The sequence below is a fragment of the Dendropsophus ebraccatus genome, chromosome 1, assembly GCF_027789765.1.
Source record: "Dendropsophus ebraccatus isolate aDenEbr1 chromosome 1, aDenEbr1.pat, whole genome shotgun sequence".
Lineage (NCBI taxonomy): Eukaryota > Metazoa > Chordata > Amphibia > Anura > Hylidae > Dendropsophus > Dendropsophus ebraccatus.
Window position 1 is genome coordinate 210,961,630 of NC_091454.1, and position 25,112 is coordinate 210,986,741.

The 25,112-nt window shown below is 41.7% G+C and overlaps 1 protein-coding gene across 1 annotated transcript in view; it reads left to right on the forward strand.

Moving 5' to 3' along the window:
• Positions 1–25,112, forward strand: part of PDE4A (phosphodiesterase 4A) — a 570,117-nt gene that overhangs the window by 1,326 nt on the left and 543,679 nt on the right. The window contains exons 2-3 of the mRNA XM_069946405.1: positions 18,731–18,814; positions 19,689–19,886. The gene's annotated coding sequence lies outside the window, so the exon portion shown is untranslated. The remainder of the gene's footprint in view (positions 1–18,730; positions 18,815–19,688; positions 19,887–25,112) is intronic.

Below are 25,112 nucleotides of genomic sequence, written 5' to 3' on the forward strand. Positions count from 1 at the left end.
GCGCTGCCGCGTGTCATTAACTCCTTAAACGCCGCGATCGCGGCGCGACCGCGGCGTTTAAGTGTAAGTGACAGGGGGAGTCCCCTGTCACTTACCGATCGGGACCCCCGCAGTGTGACTGCGGGGGTCCCAATCGGTAAAACGGGCCGCCGGAGGTCTGTTACCTGCCTCCGTGCGGTCCGATCGGCGATCTGCTACTCTAAGCCTGCACAGGCAGCCTCAATGAGCAGATCGCCGATAACACTGATCAATGCTATGCCTATGGCATAGCATTCATCAGTGTAGAAATCAAACTAACCTATGTAAAAGTCCCCCAAAGGGACTTCAAATGTGTAAAAAAAAAAAAGTTAAAAACACTAACACACTACCCCAAAACCCCTCCCCCAATAAAAGTTGAAATCACCCCCCTTTCCCATTATATAAATAAAACATATAAAAATAAATAAACAAATAAACATATAATATACCGTAGCGTGCGTAATTGTCCGATCTATTAAAATATAACAAGCGTCATTGTGAACGGTAAACGGCGTGCACGAAAAGAGGGAAAAAAGTGCACAGATTACCGATTTTATGTTACATTATATAAAAAAAATAATTAATAAAAAGTGATCAAAACGTCCGATCTTCACAAATATGGTATTAATAAAAACTAGAGATCTTGGCGGAAAAAATGACCCCCCATACAGCCCTGTAGGTGAAAAAATAAAACCGTTATAAGTGTCACAATAGTCCCATTTTATTTATAATTAATTGCCAAAAAAAAGGATTTCATTTAAAAAAAATATATAACATTAGAGAATCTGTGTAAACCTGCATATGGTTGTGTTCGGACTGATGGTATCATGTCGCTTTTACCATATAGTGCATTACGTAGACACAGGAACCCCCCAAACGTTACCATATTGCATTCTTTTTTGCGATTTCACCAATTTATATCTTCATAAATAATATATTTGGGATTCCGTCATACATGTTATGGTAAAATGAATGACGCCATTACACAGTACAACTATTCCTGTAACAAATAAGCCCTTACGTGGCCTTGTAGATAAAAAACTGAAAGTGCTAGGTCTCTTAGAAGGGGAGGAGGGAAAAACGGAAACACTAAGATCAAAATTTGCGCGGTCCACTGGGTCATTTTGGGCCTGGTCCTCAAAGGGTTAAAAAAAAACGAATCCTTTTTTTTTTTTTTTTTTTATAATGGAAGTCAATAGAAGAATGGATCAAATCTGATGCACACAATTGTGTCTGTTTTTTTGAAAAAAACAGATTGCAAAAATGTAGTGTGAACCCAGCCTTACATTGGTGGTCAGTAGGTGGGAAATTGTATGGGGGATGAGCTGCACTGCCCGGTGTGATCTTACTCCTTTCTTTCACAGCAGGAGTGTTTATATACTCTGGCCAGGATTCCATTTATTCAAGTACAACGTATCTTTTGCATTAATCATGGCCGTTCTTGCAAATTGCAACAACGGCCGTGATTTATGCAAAACATAAGTTGTGTGAAAATAGCCTAATACTGCGTCTAGTACAAGGGTCTCCAAACTGTGGCCCTCCAGCTGTTGCAAAATAACATTTGCCATCATGCCTGGGCAGCCAAATCCAAATTTTAGCTGTCCAGGCATGATGGGAGTTGTTGTTTCGCAACATCTGGAGGGACACAGTTTGGAGACCCATGGTCTAATAAGACCATTTGGAGCACTGGGGGCCCTGGCTGCCCCCTCCCCCACAGCACCGATTTGGCCTGTTCACTTCATTGATTATTATTAGGAGAGGTAAACCAGCTGGGGCGGGGCTCTGGGGGTGGTAGCCACGCCCCCAGTGCTTCAAACCGCCTGATTAGCATAAGGAGCTAACTGCATGGGAATGATGCAGAGCATGAAGGTAAGAGACATACTTTCATCCTCGGCGCCCGGTGCACCAAACTGCTTTATTAACATATTGATTAAAACAAAGATTTCGCAAGAACATCTCTGAGGATAAAGTTAAGAAATGACCTTCTTTTTCAGCTTTCCGTGTGCCGAGGAAAAAAACAGCAGGTTAGAGTCTTCTAACCTGCTGTGAGTTCCCCTTTAAGGGCTGTATTTCTGTTATCACCACTCAGTGATGTGAGCCATGATGCTAGGATTACAGCCAGAGACCTCTGACACCCCTGTTTCACTACAACTGCAGTTGAGAAGTAATGTTGCACATCATTGGGTGCCATGTTATGGACAACAGCGCCATCTGTTGGGTACTGGACATCAAGGGGACAGAGTGTCCTCATTATGCAAAATGAGCCAGAAGTATATAAAAGAACATTGATTAAGCGACCTATTATTATCATTAGTACATGAACATGTTATAATAAAGCAGCTAAGTGGCCGGCCCCTGGCTGATTGTTTGCACAATACATACAGATTAGTACAGAATAGCATTTGCATTTCTGAGGTCTAGTTACAAACAGTGACTCTATCTCTTCTATGCGCACACTCAAACATTGCGTTATCCCTTTAGTTGATTTTTACATAGTATTTCTATTTCCACCGCATTAGATTCACACTTTTGGTATTAGATTGATCGGTACCATATGGCATTTTTTCTTTTTTTTTTTTCAGTTCAAACATTACATAACCATCACTTCACTTGTTTTGTTTTGTCCAAACAAATTTTTTATTGTGATCAAGAAAAAATAAAGAACATCTTCCAGAAAAATAATAATTACAATTAGGACACGCAGGTCCTAGCACCAAGTAAAAAAAAAAAAAAAAAAAAAACACAATAGAACTGGGTTCCTCTCTGTCTGTAGCCCCAGTCTTAGTACAAATATAGACTCGTAATAAGTAATTTGCTATCATTCCATGAAACAGACTGGACACGTGGCCATGACACAGCAGCTAAGATAATATTTTGACTGACCTTATCTTTTACACCAAAGGCCCTATTACACGGAGCCATTATCATTTAAAAATTTGCTATAATTGAGGGATTATCTCTCCGTGTAATAACACCCAACGATCGTTAATTTTTGTCTTTCAACATGTTGAAAAATTATCGTTGGTAGTTCGCTGATCAATTGCATATCTGTTTGTGTAATGAGTTAATCACCAATAAAACATGTTGTGCGGTTTGTCCTGAGGAACAACTAGCGACCATATAATGACATGAAAACAATAGTTTATAACAGTAATCGGTGAATGTAATCGTTCGCTACAAAATCGCTAGTTTTCACTAGCAATCGATTGTTATAGTGATTCTTTAAACGATAATCGCTATGTGATATGCTGCGTTTACACGGAACAATTATTGTTCGATTTTTGCAATAACGTTCACATTTAGGGTGCCTTCACACGTATCGCTGCTTATTTCTCGCACAAAACTTGCATCTAACTCCCATAAAAGTAGCTGTGTTTTTTGTGGTGTTGAACTCGCCTGTTAAAATCATATGAAAATCAAAACTCACACACAAACATGCAGTGAGAATACACATACATTGACTTTATAGCAATCAGTATCACTGTGGATTTATGTGCAAGAAACTCTCAGCGATAAATACACAGCGATACGGTACGTGTGAAGGCACCCACAATAATCATTCCGTGTAAACGCAGCAGACGATTAAGCCATGAGCGAGAAATCGTTCATTTTGATCTTTCAACATGTTCTCAAATCGTTGCTCATCGTTCACTAAAAATTCGCAGTTCGCTTCGAGTAAACAGTCTTTCAAAGATTCACCCTATGTGAAAGATGGGCATAAGCGATCTTAAAAAACTATCGCAATAACGATTTTTCTTACAAATTTTCTAGCGATTTATTCGTCTAAACGCTGATCGTTTTAAAAACCAAATCGCTGCTTCAAAATTGTTAAACGATCGATTGGGCGAATTATCGCTTTGTGTAAACGCAGCATAATAGGGTCTTATCACTTCTGTCTGCAGGACTTCTCCTGTGCAACTCACTTTCCCTCATGGAGGCCAATATTACATAGCTAGATTGTCCAGGGCTCGTGGGCAAACTGAACTGGTTACAGACATCTAAAAACTTCTCTGTTATGTCAGCAGACCAGCAATGTCTCATAGCTCTGCACCATGTCTAGGGTCAAACATATTGGGTCTCATTTACGAAGAAAGCATCAATTTGAAGCCGCTATGCTGCCGTTTGTGTCTAGTGTTTTCCCGTCAAATTCATTAATGTGGCGCACGCCAGGACAAAACTAAAACTCGACCATCCTGCCACACTAGAAGTGGATGATTTTAAGGATAGAAAACCCGTCAAAAAATGATGTTTTGCATAATAAAACTGTCGGTTGTGGCAGGTTTCAAAGGACACACCCATGACACGCCCACTTAACGGGTTTTTGGAAAAAACCCGAATGGACAAATCCACCCCTTCCCCCCCCAAATAACTTTTTTACTTAAACATCTTAAACATTTCACACAAAGGAAAGACACCTGTTCATCATACAGGTCGTATATCAACTGAGGGCAGTTATTGCTGCGTTTACACGGAACGATTATCATTCCAATTTTTGCAATAACGATCGCATTTGAGCGATAATCGTACCGTGTAAATACAGCAAACAATCAAGTGACAAGCAAGAACTCGTTCATTTTCATCTTTCAACATGTTCTCAAATCGTCGTTCGCTGAAAATTCGCAGATTGCTTCGTGTAAACAGTCTTGTACCGATTTACCCTATGTAAAAGATGGGCTTAAGCGATCTTTAAAACGATCGCAATAATGATTTTTCTTATGAATTTTCAAACTATTTTTCTAACGATTTATTCGTCTAAACGCTGATCGTTATAAAAACCAAATCGTTGCTTCAAAATCGTTAAACAATCGATTGGACGAATTGTCGCTCCGTGTAAACGTAGCATAACTTAGGCTAATTATATTATAAGGCTATGTTCACAAATGGGGGATAGCTATCATTAGTGCAGTTTTTTTCTGCTAGCGCACTTTTCACATGCTGCGCAGAAAACTGTAGCCCGTACACAAAACTTATCAATAGGAGCATGGGCCTTAATAGATATTGCACAATTTTGTGCACTTTTTTTGCAAAAAAAAAAAAAAAAAAGAGACTAACAGGGACTGACTGGAGTACTGCTGCTCAATATTGTTGTGCAAAATAAAACATTGCACATAATCTGGCTTAAAAAGTAGCTAGTATGAACCACACCTCAACCATCCCCCCTCTGAGCCAAATATTAAAAAAAAAACGCAGCTCAAAAATAGCACAAAAATGCTGCAAAACCTTCGATGCGCTGCCATGCGCAAAACACCTTTTTCGCCAAAAAAATTATACCTATGCCACATAGTGTCTAATTTGCACTATTTTGCTGCGAATTGCGCAATCTCTATAAAATAGTGGGTTTTTTGCTGCAATTCCACTAGTGCACTAATTTACTGCACATTGCGCAACTGAATGCTAAATAGCGCCAATTAATGCAAATTAAGTTATTGGTAGTCGAGCATTTTACGACCTTGATATTGTGTCGAGCCGCTGAAATTCAAGGTGCACTCGTAAACTAGCTGACAAACTGCGTGTATGTCTGCCAGATATAGTTCACAAGGGTCAGATTTATCTGGATGAGGAATTTACAACGTGATTCTGCTGTAAAAGATTAAAAAGGCCAAACGGTATGGAACATAGCAGTAGTCACCATATCATAATCACATTTCCTTTAAATATTGAACATGTTTCTCACCTTCCCACCACCTTTCACTGTCTGCACACTGTACAAATCTAAGTTGTTAAAAATTTATTAGTACTATTATAAAATTTCTAGACACTGCCACCATTCAGACACTGGTGGCACCTTTATTACACTGGAGTCACTATAGTGTGACAGCATATGGTGTGCAGAACCTGTGTACCATTGGTATCTACCTCTATATGGGTCAAAGTCTTGGGGGGGACTGGTCTTTGTATAGTGAATGTTACTTAGTAATATTATGTAGTATTGGTGACCATGTGGTGGTATTCGTCACTATGTGGTAGTAATGGTAAGGGTTAATGTGTTTTTATATACTGGTATTACTGGTATTGGTTTAATGGATTTTAGTAATGGTATAGTGGTATTGGTCACTATGTGGTCATATTGTGATAAAATATGTTTCTTATATACTGATTATTATTGGTTTTTGTTTACTGGATTTGGTCAGTAACAGTGTGTTATGGTATGTATGGGATGAAATGAATCCACTTTTGCCTTGAGCCACATTCTTCTGCAAAAAAAAATCTGCAGCATATGATTGTGTGATCAGCAGTGGGAGAAGTGTTTGGGTATGGCTATTGGGAGTTGTATACCATGAGCGTTGTTATGGGGCAGGGCCCTTTTGTCCCTCTTTGCTCCCAGTAAAAGTTGGGAGGTATGGTATATAGCATGGGTCTCCAAACTGCGTCCCTTCAGCTGTTGCAAAACTAAATTTCCCATCATGCCTGGACAGCCAAATCCAAAGCTTTAACGGTCCAGGCATGATGGGAGTTGTGGTTTCGCAACAGCTGGAGGGCCGCAGTTTGGAGACCCATGGTATATAGGAAGGATGTCCCAAACTGGGAGGTATGTATCCCCACGTTACTCTTTTGGGGCCAGAAACAACAAGCAGCGATCTGTATAGATCGCTGTTTACTGCCCCCCCCCCCCCCCCCCCCTTTGCAGAGGCGGGTGAAATACAAACAGGAGCAGGGAGGAGTAAGTGACCTGCAGCAAGATGTGTTGCCTACTGGCATTTTAGCAGGATAATGCTCATCCTACAAACAATGGCTTTCCTGAAATGTCTCCACTAGATTGCAACACCTCCCTGGCCTGGCCCATCACCAGGTTTATTGCCAATTGAACATTTATGGAACCACCTGGCTCACCAGTTTTGACAAACTATGAGTGTGCAGGATCTACAGGCCCAGCTGCAATATCTGAAAAAATGTGCTACGTAATGCCATTTAGAACCTGTATTCTCTATGCCCAGCCGTATCTCGTCTTGTAGGTTAGAAGCGTCCAACAGGTTCCTAGAGCCTCTAGCAATTGTACAGTTTTCTGCAATAAACTATATTTTCTCTCTGATATTGTAATCATTACATATATCATCACTGCATTCATACATATAAAGGTTCAAGCGATTCCAACAACTTCCTCTTGGTCCGTTCGCGCCCTCCTGACTATTAAGGGAGTCAGTCAAATAGTGACATCTTGGAAGCATAATAATAAAGCATAGTTTGTCAATTTTGGGTTCCTGTAACAATCTAAATTCACCTATCTGTATGTTTTGGGTGGAAACCGGAGTACCGCGAGGAAACCCACGCAAGCACGGAGAGAACATACAAGCACTTTGGAGATGTTGCCCTTGGTGACCTTTGAACCCAGGCCCCCAGTGCAGCAAGGCTACAGTGCTCACCAATGAGCTGCCACGGGATGGGACGGGATTTTTTTTTTTCAGTTAACCACAGTTCCTCTTTAACCTTAAGGGGGCCTTCACACGTACCGTATCGCTGCGTATTTAACGCTGCGTATTTATCGATGCATGTTTGGTGCGATTCTTACATGCAAGTTTTGATTTTCACATGAAACTCGCATGTAAAAATCGCACCAAAAACGCAGCGATAAATACGCAGTGGTACGGTACGTGTAAAGCTACCCTAAACAGTTACTTACCTTTCAAAAAACTTTTGCATAAATTAATAGTAGAGGTGAATATAAGAAACTTTGTCATCTCCTCCATCTGCTGCAGTCTTGACTCCTCCTGACCTGGATATTTGATGTGCCGCTGTCACATGCTGTCTCTTTCTCTTCTGGCCTGGTCTATATAATTGATTTGTAATACCTTGTTACAGTACTTTTTTTCAACACTTAAATAGCTTCTTTTGCTTCCTAGAGAGTTTTCATAGTGTTCATGTTGGCTTTATTCTACTGTCTTCAAAGACTGACCCCAAATCTGTTCAGCATGCACTAAACGGCGTCCACACTCATTCACACCTCTTTTATGCAGCACTACAACGAGAAACACATCAGATCAATACCAGAGTCGTCCGCTGCCAGCCAATTGTCCCAGTAATTATGCTCCTCTTTAATGGCAGACACCATGCTCGCCATTAATCTAAAATGGAAACATAAAAGCTTCAGCAGACCATTTCATACTTAATTCATAGTCATTCAGTGCAGCGTCCTCCTGAATGAATATTGTGCCTGTAATTTATTAGTTTGAAATGCAGATTTGTAGAGAAATGTTTTGTGCTGGTTCCTGTTGCAACTGAATGGAGTTTCTGAAAACCTCGTTCCCATGAAGATTTCAGTCTGTTGTAGGGAAAAAAATATAAGGCGCATGCTACTTATTTTTGCACTTGGCACACAGAATCCCTCCTTTGAGTTCAATGGAGCCTCTGAAGTCTACACACATACAGCTGTGTTAAAAGCATGTCAATTGAAAGACTGAGAAAAATATGGCCGCTTTCTTAAAGAAACAGCAGATCTCTTACCCTCAGTTTAGTTGCACTTTTGCAGCTCATTGAAGTAAATGAAGTTCAGTGGTAATGCCAAGCACAACCTGAGGACAGGGGTGGCACTTTTTCTGCAAGAAAGTTTCTTTTTTTTCCTAATCTTGGATAACCCCTATAAAACATATTAAAAAGGGGAAGAACAAGGAGAAGAGACTTCTTTTTATTGGTTGTGAAGGACTAAAGCATTACCTAAGAAGCAATGGTCTACTGGAGAATGGATTTGGAGAAAGTAGACCTGATCCCCAAGGTAACTGCTCAAAAGTGACAAAAATGCTGGTTTTAAATAGTCTTCAGGCTTTTTTTTCTAATTGATGGACTAACCTCAGCATAGGCCATCAGTATTTTATCAAGGTGGTCCAACACTCATTCCCAGTTATGAGAGCTGAGCTACAGTAACCCAGCATGCCCACTACACATGCATGCCCACTGTTTTCTTTTGGCTCTGTTCTCTGTATATATTGCTCTATCAAACAGTGTACTAATGAAACTTTTTTTTTTTTTTTTTTTAATGGCGATTGAAGCGCATTACAGTTATATAACTTTGTAATGTGCTTTAATCATTGTTCCCCCCCCCCCCCCAACATTTTTTTAAATAATTTCATAACACATAGTTGATAACTAGAGATGAGCGTAACTTTCGGACTTTGGGTCCGAAAGCCGCTCACTCCAGTGCGATGCCTGTGATCCCGGGTGCATAGTTGCACTCCCGGGAATCTGCGGCCGGGATCTTCCAGGGAATTCAAGATACATTCCCTGGAAATGTATCTTGAATTCCCTGGAAACATGTTCATTCTTCAGCACGGATAGAGCAGGAACGCGCACCTCCCATAGACTCCCATTATGAGCGGGAGGCTAACGGCATATTGTCCGCCACGGAATTCCGCTAGTTTTGCTCAGTGGGAACGGGGCCTAAGTATAATTTAATAAAGAATATAAAGGGGGAAGGACAGTGGATAAAATATAACTTTTATTGTTTCCAAATATAAAATATTATTTCCACAAGGTGTATAGTACAATGGTAAAATTATTAACATAAATACAATAATTATTATTGTATTTATGTAAATAATTTCACCATTGTACTATACACCTTGTGGAAATAATATTTTATATTTGGAAACCATAAGTCATATTTTATCGACTGTCCTTCCCCCTTTATATTCTCTTTTGACAGTGAAGGATCTACATTATACTGTGGTTAGATGTGCCGAACTGACATTAAATATTTGTATAATTTAATAAATTTCGCCGGACTTCTCCTTTAACCCCTTCACATCTGCAATACGTAGATATATGTTCCTGCTGCACATACCCAGCACAGTAGGAATGTATATATACGTTCCTGACTGTGAGGGGCTGTAGATGTGTGCAGTGTTACCGCTGCAGTGAGAGCGGTCCAGCACACATTGGTGTCCGGGGATCCCAGCATAATGACAGGCAGCTGTGATCCCGCAGCTGCCTGTCATTAACCCCTTAAACGCAGCGATTGCTATAGATTAAGGTACTCAGTGACACGACAAGCTCCAGGTTGGGGTCTGTGCCGTAAGCAATTGAGCACAGATCTCATTAATCTATGCAGTATTACTATATTTCATAGATCTCAATGAGAGAGAGCAGTCATACTAGAAGTCCCCCAGGGTGAATAACCCTAGCCCCAGAGGGACTTCTAGTATGTGTGTAAAGTAAAAAAATAAAAATATTTTATTAATACAAAATCCCCTCCCCTAATAAAAGTCAGAATCACCCCCTTTTCCCATTTTATAATGGACGGGTGATCAGCGGTCAGTGTGACCGCTGACACCCTCCTGTAACTGCCCGGAGCGGAGGATAACTGTCCGGCGGCGCCGTCCGGGGTCCCGATGTCTCCATGGTGATCCCGGGGTCCTAATGAAGGTCCCCGGGGTCACCATGGAGATGCCTGATGCTGACAGGGGTGGCTGTGGCTATTGCCTGTCAGCATGAGGCATGATACAATAAACTGCAGTACATCAGGTACTGCAATGTATTGTATCAATGATATAAGTATTTTACACTAGTGTACAGTAGTGTACACTAGTGTAAAAGTAAAAAAAAAAGTGTGCACCAAACACAACACAGCCCCCCAGCCCCCCCAATAATAAAGATGCATTACATTCCCCATACACTATAAAACATTACATAAAAGTGATCAAAAACACTAATCCTATACATATTTGGTATCGTTACGTCCGTAACGACCCAATCTATAAAACTATATCAATAATTATATCGCACGACACATGCTGTAAAAAAAATAAAAAAAACTGTACTAGAATAGCTGTATTTTATCAATCCACTTTAGAAAATACGTCATAAAAGAGATCAAAAAGTCATATACATATAAAACTTGGTATCAATAGAAACTACAGATCTTCCCGCAAAAAATAAGCCCAAAACCAGCTCTGTCACGCAAAAGATGAGAACGCTATGGATCTTGCAATGCGGCAACAGTTTTTGTGGGTTTTTGCTAGGAAGATGGTTTCTATTGCGCCAAAGCGGTAATAGTTTAAAAAAAACCTACACAAATGTGGTATCGCCGTAACCGTAGTGACCCAGAGAATACATGTATTATGTTATTAGTGACCGCCGATACGGATTTTTACGGCGATCACTAATGGGCTCTATTCTGCTGCCATCAGCTCTTTATGGCGATGGTGCAGAATAGTGCAGCGGCGCCGGTAATGCCCGCAGCCTCTTCCTCTCAGCTATCGGAGGTCGCTGAGGGGTTGGGGCAGAGTGTGGGGTCAGTCCCGGCAAGTCCCCTCACCGGCGATCGCCGTTATTATCAGTATAACGACGGCCACCGGTAACAGACATTGCCAGTGCAGCTGAACGCTTTTATCTCTTCTCACCGTGAATCCACAGTGAGAGGAGATGAGAACATGTCCCTCCCTGTCCCCAGAATTAACCCTAGTGACCTGGCCACTGACCCTCCCCTCCCCTCCCAGACTCTGTTCACAGTGATGGATTCCTAAAAATGATCAAAGCTTCATTCTCTCCCCCACCGGAGGTGGCGGAGAGCATGGGGCAATGATCGGTGACCACCCGGTGTGGTCCCAGTACAGGTGATCAGCGGTATATACTATATACCACTGATCGCTTGTTCCAAATGGTGCCGGCACTTTTTTACGCCTGTCAAAGTCAAGTGCCCTTGATTACCTGTAACCACCCTGGATTACTTGTAACCACCCCAGATTACCTGTAACCAACCCAGATTGCCTGTAACCACCCCAGATTGCCTGTAACCACCCCAGATTGCCTGTAACCACCCCAGATTGCCTGTAACCACCCCAGATTGCCTATAACCACCCTAGATTGCCTGCAATCTCCCCAGATTGTCCTTATCCACCCCAGACAGCCCATAACCATCCCAGACAGCCCATAACCATCCCAGACAGCCCATAACCATCCCAGACAGCCCGTCACCACCCCAGACAGCCCGTCACCACCCCAGACAGCCCGTCACCACCCCAGACAGCCCGTCACCACCCCAGACTGCCCGTCACCACCCCAGATTGCCCGTCACCACCCCAGATTGCCCGTCACCACCCCAGATTGCCCGTCACCACCCCAGATTGCCCGTCACCACCCCAGATTGCCCGTCACCACCCCAGATTGCCCGTCACCACCCCAGATTGCCCGTCACCTCCCCAGATTGCCCGTCACCTCCCCAGATTGCCCGTCACCTCCCCAGATTGCCCGTCACCTCCCCAGATTGCCCGTCACCTCCCCAGATTGCCCGTCACCTCCCCAGATTGCCCGTCACCTCCCCAGATTGCCCGTCACCTCCCCAGATTGCCCGTCACCTCCCCAGATTGCCCGTCACCTCCCCAGATTGCCCGTCACCTCCCCAGATTGCCCGTCACCTCCCCAGATTGCCCGTATCCCCCCCTGATAGCCCGTAACCATTCCAGACAGCCCGTAACCACCCCAGATTGCCACAGACTGCCTGTAACTACCCCAAATTGCCTGCAACCACCCCAGATTGCTCGCAACCACCCCAGATTGCTCGCAACCACCCCAGATTGCTCGCAACCACCCCAGATTTCCCGTCACCACCCCAGATTGCCCGTTGCAACCCCAGATAGTCAGTGAACACCACCAGATTGCCCGTCACCACCCCAGATAGCCAGTGAACACCCCCAGATTGCCCATCACCACCCCAGATAGCCAGTAACCACCCCTAGATAGCCAGTAAACACCCCAAGATTGCCCATAACCACCCCATACAGCCAGTAAACACCCCAGATTGTCTGTGACCACCCCAGATTGACCGTAACCACCCCAGATTGGCACAGACTGCTAGTAACCACCCCAGATTGCCCATAACCCCACCAGATTGCCTGTTGCCACCTCAGATAGCCAGTAAACACCCCGAGATTGTCTATTACCACCCCAGATAACCAGTAAACACCCACATATTGCCTGTAACTAAAATGACACTCCTTCTCTTCTGAGCCCTGCTGTGTGCCCATACAGTAGTTTATGCCCACATATGGGGTACCATTGTACTCAGGAGAACCTCCGTTACAAATTTTGGGGTGCTTTTTCTCCCCTAATCCTAGTGAAATTGAGAAATTTCAAACTAAACAAACATGTTATTGGAAAAATTCTATTTTTTTCATTTTTACGGTCTAGTTTTGAATACTTTCCTCCAATACCTGTGGGGTCAAAATGCTCACCACACCCCAAGATGAATTCCTTGAGGGGTGTACTTTCCAAAATGGAGTGACTTTTGGGGGGGAGGGTTCTATTCTGTAGACATTACAGGGGCTCTGCAAATGCACCTGGCGCTCAGAAACTTCTTCAGAAAAATCTGCACAGAAAATGCTTGGCGCTCCCTTCCTTCTGAGGCCCGCTGTGTGCCCACACAGTGGTTTATGCCCACATATGGGGTACCGTTCTACTCAGGAGTACCTGCGTTACATATATTGGGGTAAGTTTTCTCCCCTGTTCCTCGTGAAATTGAGAAATTTCTAACTAAACAAACATATTATTGGAAAAATTCTATTTTTTCATTTTTACTGTCTTCTTTTGAATACTTTCCTCTAATACCTGTGGGGTCAAAATGGTCACCACACCCCAAGATGTATTCTTTGAGGGGTGTACTTTCCAAAATGGGGTGACTTTTGAGGGGGTTCTATTCTGCTGACACTACAGGGGCGCTGCAAACGCACCTGGCGCTCAGAAACTCCTTCAGCAACATCTGAACTGGAAATGCTAATTGGCGCTCCTTCCCTTCTGAGCCCGGCTGTGTGCCCATACAGTGGTTTACGTCCACATATGGGGTACCATTGTACTCAGGAGAACCTGCGTTACAAAATTTGGGGTGCATTTTCTCTCATGTTTATTATGAAAATGAGATACTTTAATCTTAACAAATATATTATTGGAAAATTTCTATTTTCCATTTTTTTCCGGCCTAATTGTGAATACTTTCCTCCAGCCCCTGTAGGGTTAAATTGCTCATTATACCCCTAGATTAATTCTTTAAGGTGTCTAGTTTCCAAAATGGGGTCACTTATGGGGGTTTCCAGTATACAAGCCTCCTAAATCAACTTAAAAAAAGAAATGGTCCCTAAAAAAATCAGTTTTTAAAATTTCATGAAAATGTGATAATTTGCTGATACATTTCTAAGCCCCATAACACCCTAAAAAAGTGAAATATGTTTACGAAATGAAGCCAGAATAAAGAGGACATATTGATAATGTAACTTACTAACTAATTTTTGTCATGTGCCTTTTTTTTTTAGAAGCAAAGAATTTCAAAGTTCGTAAAGTGCAAAATTTTCAAATTTTTCATTATATTTTGATGTTTTTCACAAAAAACACACAAGACAGTGACCAAATTTTGCCACTAACATAAAGTACCATATGTTACGAAAAAATAATCTCAGAATCGCTAGCATACGTTAAATTATCACCGAGCTATAAGCGCATAAAGTGAGACAGGTCAGATTTTGAAAAATGAGCCTGGTCCCTAAGGGGTTAAAAGCCATCAAATAAAATAAAGATTATACAAGTTACATAGCCTTATATACACACAAGGAGGAAATAACTAAAGTGCAAAAATGAAAACTGGCTGTGTCCCTTAAAGGTTAACAAAAACTAGAAATCACCTCAACCAGACCTGTAGGTGGAAAAATAAAAGCGCTGTGGCTCTTAGAAGGCGGGGAGGAACATTGCATTAATTTGACCCGGACATCCTGTCACCAATGGGCTCGGTCTTGAAAGAGTTAAAGTGTTACTGTCATTGCAAAAAACTTTTGTTCATAGAGACATGTCAAAAGTTTTAAGCGGTCTGGGTCTGAGTGTTCAGACTCGTACTGATCAGGAGAAGCATGTCTAGTTAGAAAAAAGTGTCAGACTTATAATGGAGCTCAGACCCAGACAGTGACACTTAAAACTTTCTAACAAAATGAAGAATAATAATTAAAAATTAAAGTGAGGAGGAAGAAAAGAAAACAAAAATAGTGTGTCATGAAAGTTTTACTGTCAATTAAACTTTTGACATATCAGACAGATCAGTTGGGGTCCCAGTGTTGTTGATTAGATATAGCCAGGTGAAGTGTTTGGCAGCGCTCTTCACTTTCTGGTTCACTGCTCAGTCCAACTGATTGCAGGAGATAAGCTCCATAGACTTATAATGGAGCCCAGCAATCACAACACCTAGCTATATCTAATGATTGGAAGGAGGTGCAGCACTGAGGCCTCCACTGATAACATGTCCAAAGTTTCCTTAATTGACAGTAATGCTTTAAGAGGTTAACAATGGAATTTCGAATCTTGATTCACTGTAGTGGCGTAATGGTCCACCAACACTGCCGTTATGCTTTGCATATGTAATTGGCCGAGAAGCATTGACTAAGGGGCCTGCAATCCTAATGACAATTCCCATAAGTCAGTCCTCCCAAGGAGCAATCATTTATCCACTAATTCCATTCTGACAGCTAGCTAATAAAGTGATTGAAAAAAAAATGGATGGATATGAGGCGTCCATGATAATAAGACAGGAATCCATATGGATTTGCATTAAGTGCATTGGTCATACAGCTACATTTTTACATATTTTCTTTTACATGGGCACAAATTATTTTGCTATATTGTAAATTTGGATGCAGTTTACATGTCACTTTTTTTTTCAAGTCATTGATTGAAAAAACAATACTACATGAACTACAGTGTGTAATCAAGGTCCCCATACACTTTAGACTTTCGGCAACCGAATTTCACACAACCTCTGACATCATCTGGAAAAAGGTCAACCCCTTTGTTCAGAGATAAGCTGCAGCAAGAGTTTCTCACTGCACCTTACCACTCCCCATAGAAAGGACAGGAGCATTTAGTTGTACCAAATGGAGTACCTTAAAGGGGTAGTGCGGTGTAAAGCATTATTTCACTGAATAACACACATTACAAAGTTATACAACATTGTAATGTGTGTTATTTAAGTGAATGGTTCCCTTCGCCATGTCCCCCCCCCCCCCCCACGCTAGACCCGGAAGTGTGATGCTGTATACTTACCGAATCACTGCTGACCCCGCCCGCCATCTTGGGCACGTCATCAGCTGCTCAGCCGCGATTGGCTAAGCATAACAGTGCTCTGCCAATCGCGGGTGAGAAGCTGATGATGCGCTGAAGGGGGGTCTGGCCAGCCTCCTGAAGATGACCCGATCGTCCCAAGATGGTGGCCGGGGTCGACACTGATTCCGTAAGTAAACAGCATCACAATTACGGGTCTAGCGTGGTTGAAGGGAGGACATGGGGAAGGGGCCATTCACTTAAATAACACACATTACAATGTTGTATAACTTTGTTATGTGTGTTATTTAGTGAAGTAATGCTTTACACCGCGCTACCCCTTTAAATTTCAAGCTACATTGATCTTATACTTACTCACCAACAGATAAATTTACAGTTGTGCAGTAGTGTAATCTCAGATCTCTCCAGCACTTGTAGCAATTTGCATTCTAGGAAGAGTATTGTGTACTCCCAGCATCTATCTGCTGATTCCAATGACAGTCGGCAGAGATCTGAATGCCGTTCTGATCATTACCCAAGATAATCAATGCAGTGTATTTGTTACAGTACGTAACTTTTTAGCTTAAAACGATCTGTGTATAACTGTGAAATTACTTTAATGGATGATCATACACTGAAATTATAGTGGTTAACAAACTCTGTGCTTTCCAGTAGATGTATTTCCCAACCTATATTTGTGAAGGGCGTTAGCATATACCTCTATATAGACATAACTGTATAGGTTACCAGGTTAGGCTTAGATTTTATTTATTTATTTATTTATTTTTTTAAAACAATGTATCATTAATTGTATACATTTTATTGGAAGATGTTTTTGTACAAAAATATGCCCGCTGGAGGCCAAAATGCAGTGTGTTTGTCAGCCCCCACGCCCCCTCCAAAATTGCTGGTACCCTTCTGTTGTGTTCTTTAATGCATACATGGTTTCAGGGTATGGGGTGGTGTTAAAGGGGAACTCCAGGTAGAGGTAAAAAAAACAAAAAACTTCTGCAGAAGCAAATAGCATTACTTACCTATCTATCCCAGTTTTGAAATACCAAAAATCCATTTGTTTGTGGGGTTTTGTTCTATATTGTGTTTCTGTACTTCCTGGTTAAGCAGTTGTGCACAGTATTACAGGTTCCAGAATGCAATGCTTTCCCTCAGCTGTTCATCACAGTCCTCCACCTTGCCCATTCCCCACCCAAATCTGATGCAGAACATCTAGGCTGTGTTCACACATTGCAGTTTCATTGTGTTACTAAATTATTTTCAGTACTTTATCATTTCATTTTGTTCTCACCCACACAGCACACAGTTTCTACATGTAACACCACACTGCATTCTCTACCTGTAACACCACACAGCTTGCTGTATTCTCTACCTGTAACACCACACAGCACACTGTATTCTCTACCTGTAACACCACACAGCACACTGTATTCTCTACCTGTAACACCAAACAGAGCACTGTATTCTCTACCTGTAACACCACACAGCACGCTGTATTCTCTACCTGTAACACCACACAGCACGCTGTATTCTCTATCTGTAACACCACACAGCATGCTGTATTCTCTACCTGTAACACCACACAGTGAGCATATATCATTTTAGCAGTCAGAGCTACCTCTTTCTTACATGTAGCCCCAGATTCCCGACATAGATTTAATATTCTGCCTACTTACTGTCACCACTAGAGGGAGCTTTAGAGCTTACTGCTTTCTACTGAGTTCAGTGTAATATCAGTATGAAGTTAGCTTCTTCTAATGGTCGCTACCGGTATCTAGCATGCTTCCTTTTTAGGGTGAATTTACATATGGCAGATTTGTTTGTAAAATTTATGGGCCTATTTATATGAAATATGCCTATTCAGATGGCTTTTAATTAGAGAAATATCTGCGAAAAAAATTGCCCCTTTAAAAAGTATACACCGGCTACCTACAGTATCCACTACAGGAAGCTTAGGAGCTTAAAGAAAACTAGGTTATTATTGATTTCAATGTATTGACAATATGCAGTAACCTTATAAGCCCCCCTGGTGGTTGCTGCAGGAAATCAGCATGTCGTCTCATAAATCTATATCTGTGCAGGGGGTTTGGAGCCCAGTATCATGAAAAAGAACGCTTAGAGCACCATAGAGATATGTTAAAATGAAATAAAACATACATTAAAATAAAAAAAAAGCCATTTAATGGCGGAAATTTACTTTAATTGCAAAAATTGAAGGTACAAATCTGAGTAGAGCACATGGACAATGTCAGAGACCTACAGCCCAGCCAATATTATTACATGAAACCGAGTAATGGAGAGCAGTATCTGAAGATGTGTCCTGTCTAGTGTATTGTGTGGAGAATAATGCAATTACTGGTAAGGGCACTGATAAGAAAAGCCTGGACGGGAAGATGTGTAGTAAGATAGAGAGGGAGGACATTGTGTCATAGTGTGATGTAACCCGCAGCCTGTCGTCCTATATCTCTATAGCATCCCCATCATTAGCCGCACTCAATTGTGTAGGGTGCCAAACAGATGTGTTTAAACATTCATTCAGCTGACATGAAAACCTATGTGCTGGAAAGTAGGGCAGATTTATCCCCCTGGATGTTTATATTTCTTTGTTCTATCAGTGTGAAATGTAGATCTCATTTGAAAACAAAATATGAAAAGTCTGAAAAATATAAATTTTTTATGTGACTTTATGTTTCCTGCATAGCGATAACAACCTGCAGCGAGTATCCCGACTGCACTCTGTGTGACTCTCCACCTGTACAGGGAAGAAGACATCAACATATCACAGGTGAATATTGTTACTGTTGTATAGAGATGGCATTAGTGCAGTGTACTTACAGCACATAGCCTTACATATATATATATATATATATATATATATATATATGGCACAGGAAATGTTTGCATATTATAGTATACATGCCCCTGTTGTCACCTTGTAATACTGGCCCTTTAACTCCTGAGGCTGTGTTCACACATGAAGTAACGCGATGAAAGAAAAATGTGAATGCATAATTTCATTGCAGTAATTGATCATTTAATTGCCGTCCAGCCGTCCTTCATTGTAGTAACGCAATGAAACTCCATTGTGTGTGAACGTACCCTTAAGGGTGTATAATGCTGCATTTACATGAAACGATAATTCGCCCGATTGTACGATTAATGATTTTGAATGAACGATGTGTTTTTTATAACGATCAGCGTTTAGATGGAACGATGTATCGTACGGAAAAATCGTTTTGCAATCGCTTAAGCCTATCTCACACATAGGGTAAATCGGTGAACGACTGTTTACACGGTACGATCTGCAAATTTTTTGCGAACGATCAACAACGATTTGAGAACATGTTCAAAGATCAAAATGAATGATTTCTCGCTCTATGCTTGATCGTTCACAGCGTTTACACGTACAATTATCGTTCGAATTCGATCGTTATCGTGCAAATTCACACAATAATTGTTACGTGTAAAAGCAGCATCACACAACCCGATTTGCCAAATTAGCTCACTTACAGAGCCTATTACACAGCTCAACTATCATGCGGCAAGGGATATATATATATAATTTAACAATGTCCATGCAGCCCTTGCTGTATATAGAGAATAATAAACATACATATTTACCTGTCCATGATCTCCGATGTCCTCTTACCTCTTCCCAGCTGACTGAAGCAGCTGCTGAAGATTTTACACCTGTCTCTGATGTGACAGGCAGCTCAGCCAATCATTGACCGAGAAGGAACATTAGTGTGACCAGTGATTGGCTGAGCAGCCTGTCACTTCAAAGACTGGCTTAGAAGTTCCAGTGGCAGCTGCAGAGAACGAGCAGAAGCTAAAAGAACACCAGGGAGCATTGACCGGTATGTATAAATTTTCCTATTCTTTTACTCACTTCATCAGCCGTTGGCCACGTATCGCTGTTACACGTAGCCAAGCACGGTCAGCAGCCGATGATTTTTCAACGTGTTAAAAGACAATGATCAGTCAATTATCGTTTCTTCAGCTGATCAATGTCAGATTATAGCTCTGTGTAATAGGACCTTTATCCTGGCCAAGAACCTAAGATAACTGAGCCTTTGGCTGCCAGGGTATTACAGGGGATTATAGAGGCATGTCAGCTGTAATATACACCTCTCTCAGTCCCCCAATAGACATTCTTGCTTAGCTTGGAAAAGTGTATGGGTGTTTGCATGGGGAGAGAGGAATAAATCTAGATATGTAAAACTTTCAGTCCATTCCTGAAAGGTTGTTGCCTTCTCCGCTCTTCTGGACAGCTCCACAGCTCTTTAAAAAGTCTAGCAATCTACCATTATTTATTATTGTGATGGAGAAAGAACAGGACATGACGGTCTGCTCATCGTGACTCACCAGCTCTGCATTCTTTACAATAATATTCTATTACCATAAAGTGCGGAGATGCTCCAATGTACTACCCACTTGACAGGTTACTTCCCAGAAAGTGGTGTAATTAATTCTCATACATATTTACACCTACGCAGGGGTATAAACTAACACAGGTCACTAGAGAAGATACAGTTCTAATATATATTTGTTTGTGCTGCATTCTGCTGCAGTTGTAGTCAGTCCGGGCACACTCCTGTTAGGGTGTGTTCACATGTACCTTCCTTGCTGTGGATTTCATGTAGTATAATCCACAGGTAATCTCATAGCATGTAATCAGTGAGTTTCCATGCATGAAATGTGCTCTCCCATACACTGCCTAAAGTGTGGATTTCACGCATGAAGACTTGTTGATTGTATGCTATGAGCTTGCCTGTGGATTTTAAAATGAAGTAAAATATGTGTGAACATACCCTTATAGCAGAGGTGCACAACCGTTTTTTTTTTGGTGTGAGGACTATATTGTCATATCTTAAGGGGACACATTTACTATAAAGCTTAACCCCTTCAAGACCAAAAAATAAAATGTTGTTTTTGATTTTTTTCAAAGGGGTATTCCATAGCGGACAAATAAGAGCCAACCTAAGTACCCTCCGGCGATTTCCACATTAGACTGCAGCTCCTTTGTATTGAATAGAGCTGCTGGTACAGCATGTGACCCGAGCCTCTATTCATTCCTATGGAACCATCGGAGAAAGCACTCGGCTCTTTCCAGTGGCTCCATAGGAATAAAACTGACATGCTATCTGTATCATGTGGGTCGGTGCGATTACAACGCTTCCCAATTTATACAGCTTTTGTTTTATTTTACTATATTGAAAAGAAATATAATTTAAAGCGTAACTATAATTTCAGTAGCCAAAAAATGAAATTCCTCAAATAAAAAGCCCATGTGTTACCCTTTAAAAAGAGCCCTAAACTGTGTTTGCGCTCGCTGAGAAATCCCCAGTTGTTTGGCTCAGAAGAATAAATGAATTTTTCTCCTGGCTGAGAGAAAGTGGGCGTGGCCTATCCCTCATCTCCCTGGCTGGGTCCCTCCATTCACTGAGCAGCACCTCAGCAGATGTATCACACACAGAGGGATCAGATAGAGCACCAGCATACAGTATCACAATGTAAGATTAGATACAGAGCCCCAGCAGATGGTATCACACACAGTGGGATTAGATACAGTCATCTGCTCTCATTACACTGTAGGATAATGTCAGCCATGGAGGTGGGGGCACCTGCTGCAGACATCTGATAGTGAATGTTATATGTACTATGAAAGGACTACAGCTGTGTTGTGCTGGGACTTGTAGTCCTCCCCTCAGTGACTCACCCACTGTGCCTCATGCAGTACATTGGAGTGATGGTGGCACTGGATACACTTGTCCCTCCATCCACATCTTCCCCTGCGCTGCTCCTCACACACAACACCCTCAGCTCTGCTTAGTGACCTCTGTGAGGGGAGGGGGGAGAACCTGCTGCTAGGAGGTGAGGGGAGGGGAGGGGGGGAGGAGGTTTTGTTTATGTTTCTCTCTGTGTCAGGGCTGTTATCTGATCCTCCTGTCAGAGTCTGTACACTAAGTACGGATCTCCAGGGAGGGGGCTTGTCCAGCAGGAATGCAGAAATAAGTCAGAGGCAAAGAGAGCTCTGAGGGGACTTTTGGCTTTATGTATTTAAAAAACTGTTCATTTTAGGTTATTAATGTATATTGCAAAAAGTCTTATCATGACCTAAGCTAACTAAAACTGAATGGTCCAAATATTTTATAGTTACGCTTTAAGCAATATAAATAAATACTAACTCTACTTCATACTTATGATCTGTCACAGGCCTTGTGGCTTGACGCCCACCAGACATGACATGATAGCCACCTCCTCTTGAGAAGAGAATACCCTTTTGGCTTTATTTACATTGAACTACAACTCAAACAAAGCTTCAAATCCGTATCTAAATTTTAGAAATCAGGTTTGTAGTCTGGATCCATCTTTGGCCCTACTAATAGGGGGCCACATTGACTTCAGTGTGAACATTGCCTTAACACTGTGTTTCTCCAAAAATAAGACCTACACCAAAAATAAGACCAAGCTTCATTTTGCAGCCTAGGCTGCAAATAAAAACCTTACTCCACAAATAGTTACAGTGAGCTGACCAGATCCGCCCCAGATCCCCCCCCCCCCCCCCCCCAAAAAAAAAAAAAGCTGCAGGGGGTTTAGGGGTTATCCAGCGCTACAAAAACACTGCCACTTTCTTGCAGAGACAGCCCCACTCTTGTTTACAGCTTGGGTGGGGTTTTGCTGATCAGTTTCATTGAAGTGAATAGAGCTTAATTGCAAACTGCACCTGAACTGGAGACAAGAGTCGTGTTGTCTCTGAAGGAAAGTGGCCATGTTTTTGTAGCACTGGATAACCCCTTTAAAAAGATGCGCAGTAAGGTGCATTGATTATAGGAGATCAGAGGGTACATGGGACAACTACAGAGGGGTAGCGAGGTATAAAGTATGGGGATCACCTGCAGATAGGGAGTTATACAGTATGGAGCAACAACTACAGAGGGGGGAGGTATAAAGTATTAGGACTATTTGCGGAAGAGAGATGTATACAGTATGGGGGAAGAACTACACGGGGATGGAAGTATAAAGTATCAGGACTACCTGCAGAGATGTGATGTATACAGTATGGGGGGAAAACTACAGAGAAGGGAGGTATATAGTATGGGGGGCCTTACTGCATAGGTGTTTGTTTTGAAAAGATTGAGAAACCTTCTGTTTAGACTTCTGTTTCCTATCCAATGATATTTTCCCAGTTTATTAAATTGGTTTCCTATAAACTACAATTTTTGAGGCTGGGTTCACACTGCGATTGTACCATCTGTAGCATGTATAGGCAAACTGTCAAAATTGAATGCTGATGTATAAGTGTATGGGCAGGATTGAAATGGAGCTTGAAAGTAGTCAGTTACTATCCTCAAATAGTTTTCTGTACATTTTGTTTCTCATGCTGCGTTTACACGAAGCGATAATTCGCCCAATCAATCGTTTAACGATTTTGAAGCAACGATTTGGTTTTTATAACGATCAGCGTTTAGACGAATAAATCATTTGAAAAATCGTAAGAAAATTTGTAAGAAAAATCATTAATGCGATCGCTTTTAAAATCGCTAATCAAATGCCGAAAGTTCGGGTTCGGATGGACTCGAGCATGCTCGAGGTTTGCTCATGTCTAATCCTAAAACAACCAGCTTTGTGGTAACATACACACTCAGCTCTGCTGCAACACACACACACACACACACACACCAGTGATACATAAACATATCCACAGATACACACAATGCTACAACACCAATATACAGACACACCTTTGCTACATCACATACACAAACAGATCTTCTACAGACAGACAGAAGTACAGAGAGACAGAAATTTAATACTGATAACCCCTTAATACAGATTACGTGACTGTGACCTCACTGAAGGTCCTGCAGGTTCTTCAGCTCCTGTTTTTGGTTAGTTTTCACTGGGGCGCTTTAAATTAAGGAATTCACAGGTGATTTAAATCACTGTCAGATTCCTCTCCTGCCCAGCACTCATCTCACTGAGTGGCAGGCATGAGAAGGAAGAGGACTGTGCAGCTATTAGTAGCTGCACAGTTCACCCAAAAGTTGGGCATAGCCCTGAATCAGCACTGTTCCTGACCATTAGGGAAGCAGTCAGGGGGATCTGACGCAGTCAGCCTGCCCTGTCTGCCAAATATAGGATAATGGCACTGCTTAGCAAGATATTTTCTTGCTATCAAGTGTGTCTTATAAAACAAAAAATGGTCATTTTATTATTAAAAAAAAAAAATTAGAAAAATTGGCTAAATAGAATAGAATGATATTTGCCAGCGGATTTCACCGTCCACCCGAAGAATTGACATGTGGAGGCCACCTGGTTGAATCCGCTTGAAGTCTCTGTTGATATTCCATAGTGTGCACAAACCCTAGCATATCAGTAGAGCTGCAACATGCACATACTGAGCCTCCCCTGATGTCTATATAATACATGTTAGCAATAAAATAGATTTGGGAAAGCTTTCTGTGTCACTAGCTGTTATCCCCAATCACTCTGCCACTGTGCCACGGCTGTAAAGCTACTGGCACAGACAGCTTGCCTAAGTGTAATGCCTATTCTAATACTTGCATTTATATCAGGTGATCACTATATCTGTAACTGTGCCAGGACCTGGCCTTGCGCCACCCTGCTTTTTCTGACACAGACATTGCTGGCAGTACAAAAGCAATGTCTCCCCTTACTGCTGCTACAAAATGTAAGAAAAAAAGTATAGTTATATTAGTTTTCTAAAGAGATTTTTTACTAACCAGAATACTCCGTTAGGCTATGTTCACACACTGTCAAAATGACAGCCGTCATTTTGACAGTGTGTGAACATAGCCTAAGGCTAGGTTCACACTATGTATATTTGAGGCTATATGTTTGAGGCTGTATAGCAACCAAAACAAGGAGTGGATTGAAAACACAGGCTCTGTTCACACAATGTTGTAATTGAGTGGATGGCCGCCATTTAATGGCAAATATGTGCTGTTATTTTAAAACAACGGCTGTTGTATTGAAATAATGGAAGTTATTTACCGTTATATGGCGGCCATCCACTCAGTTTCAACATTGTGTGAACAGATCCTTTCTGTGTTTTCAAT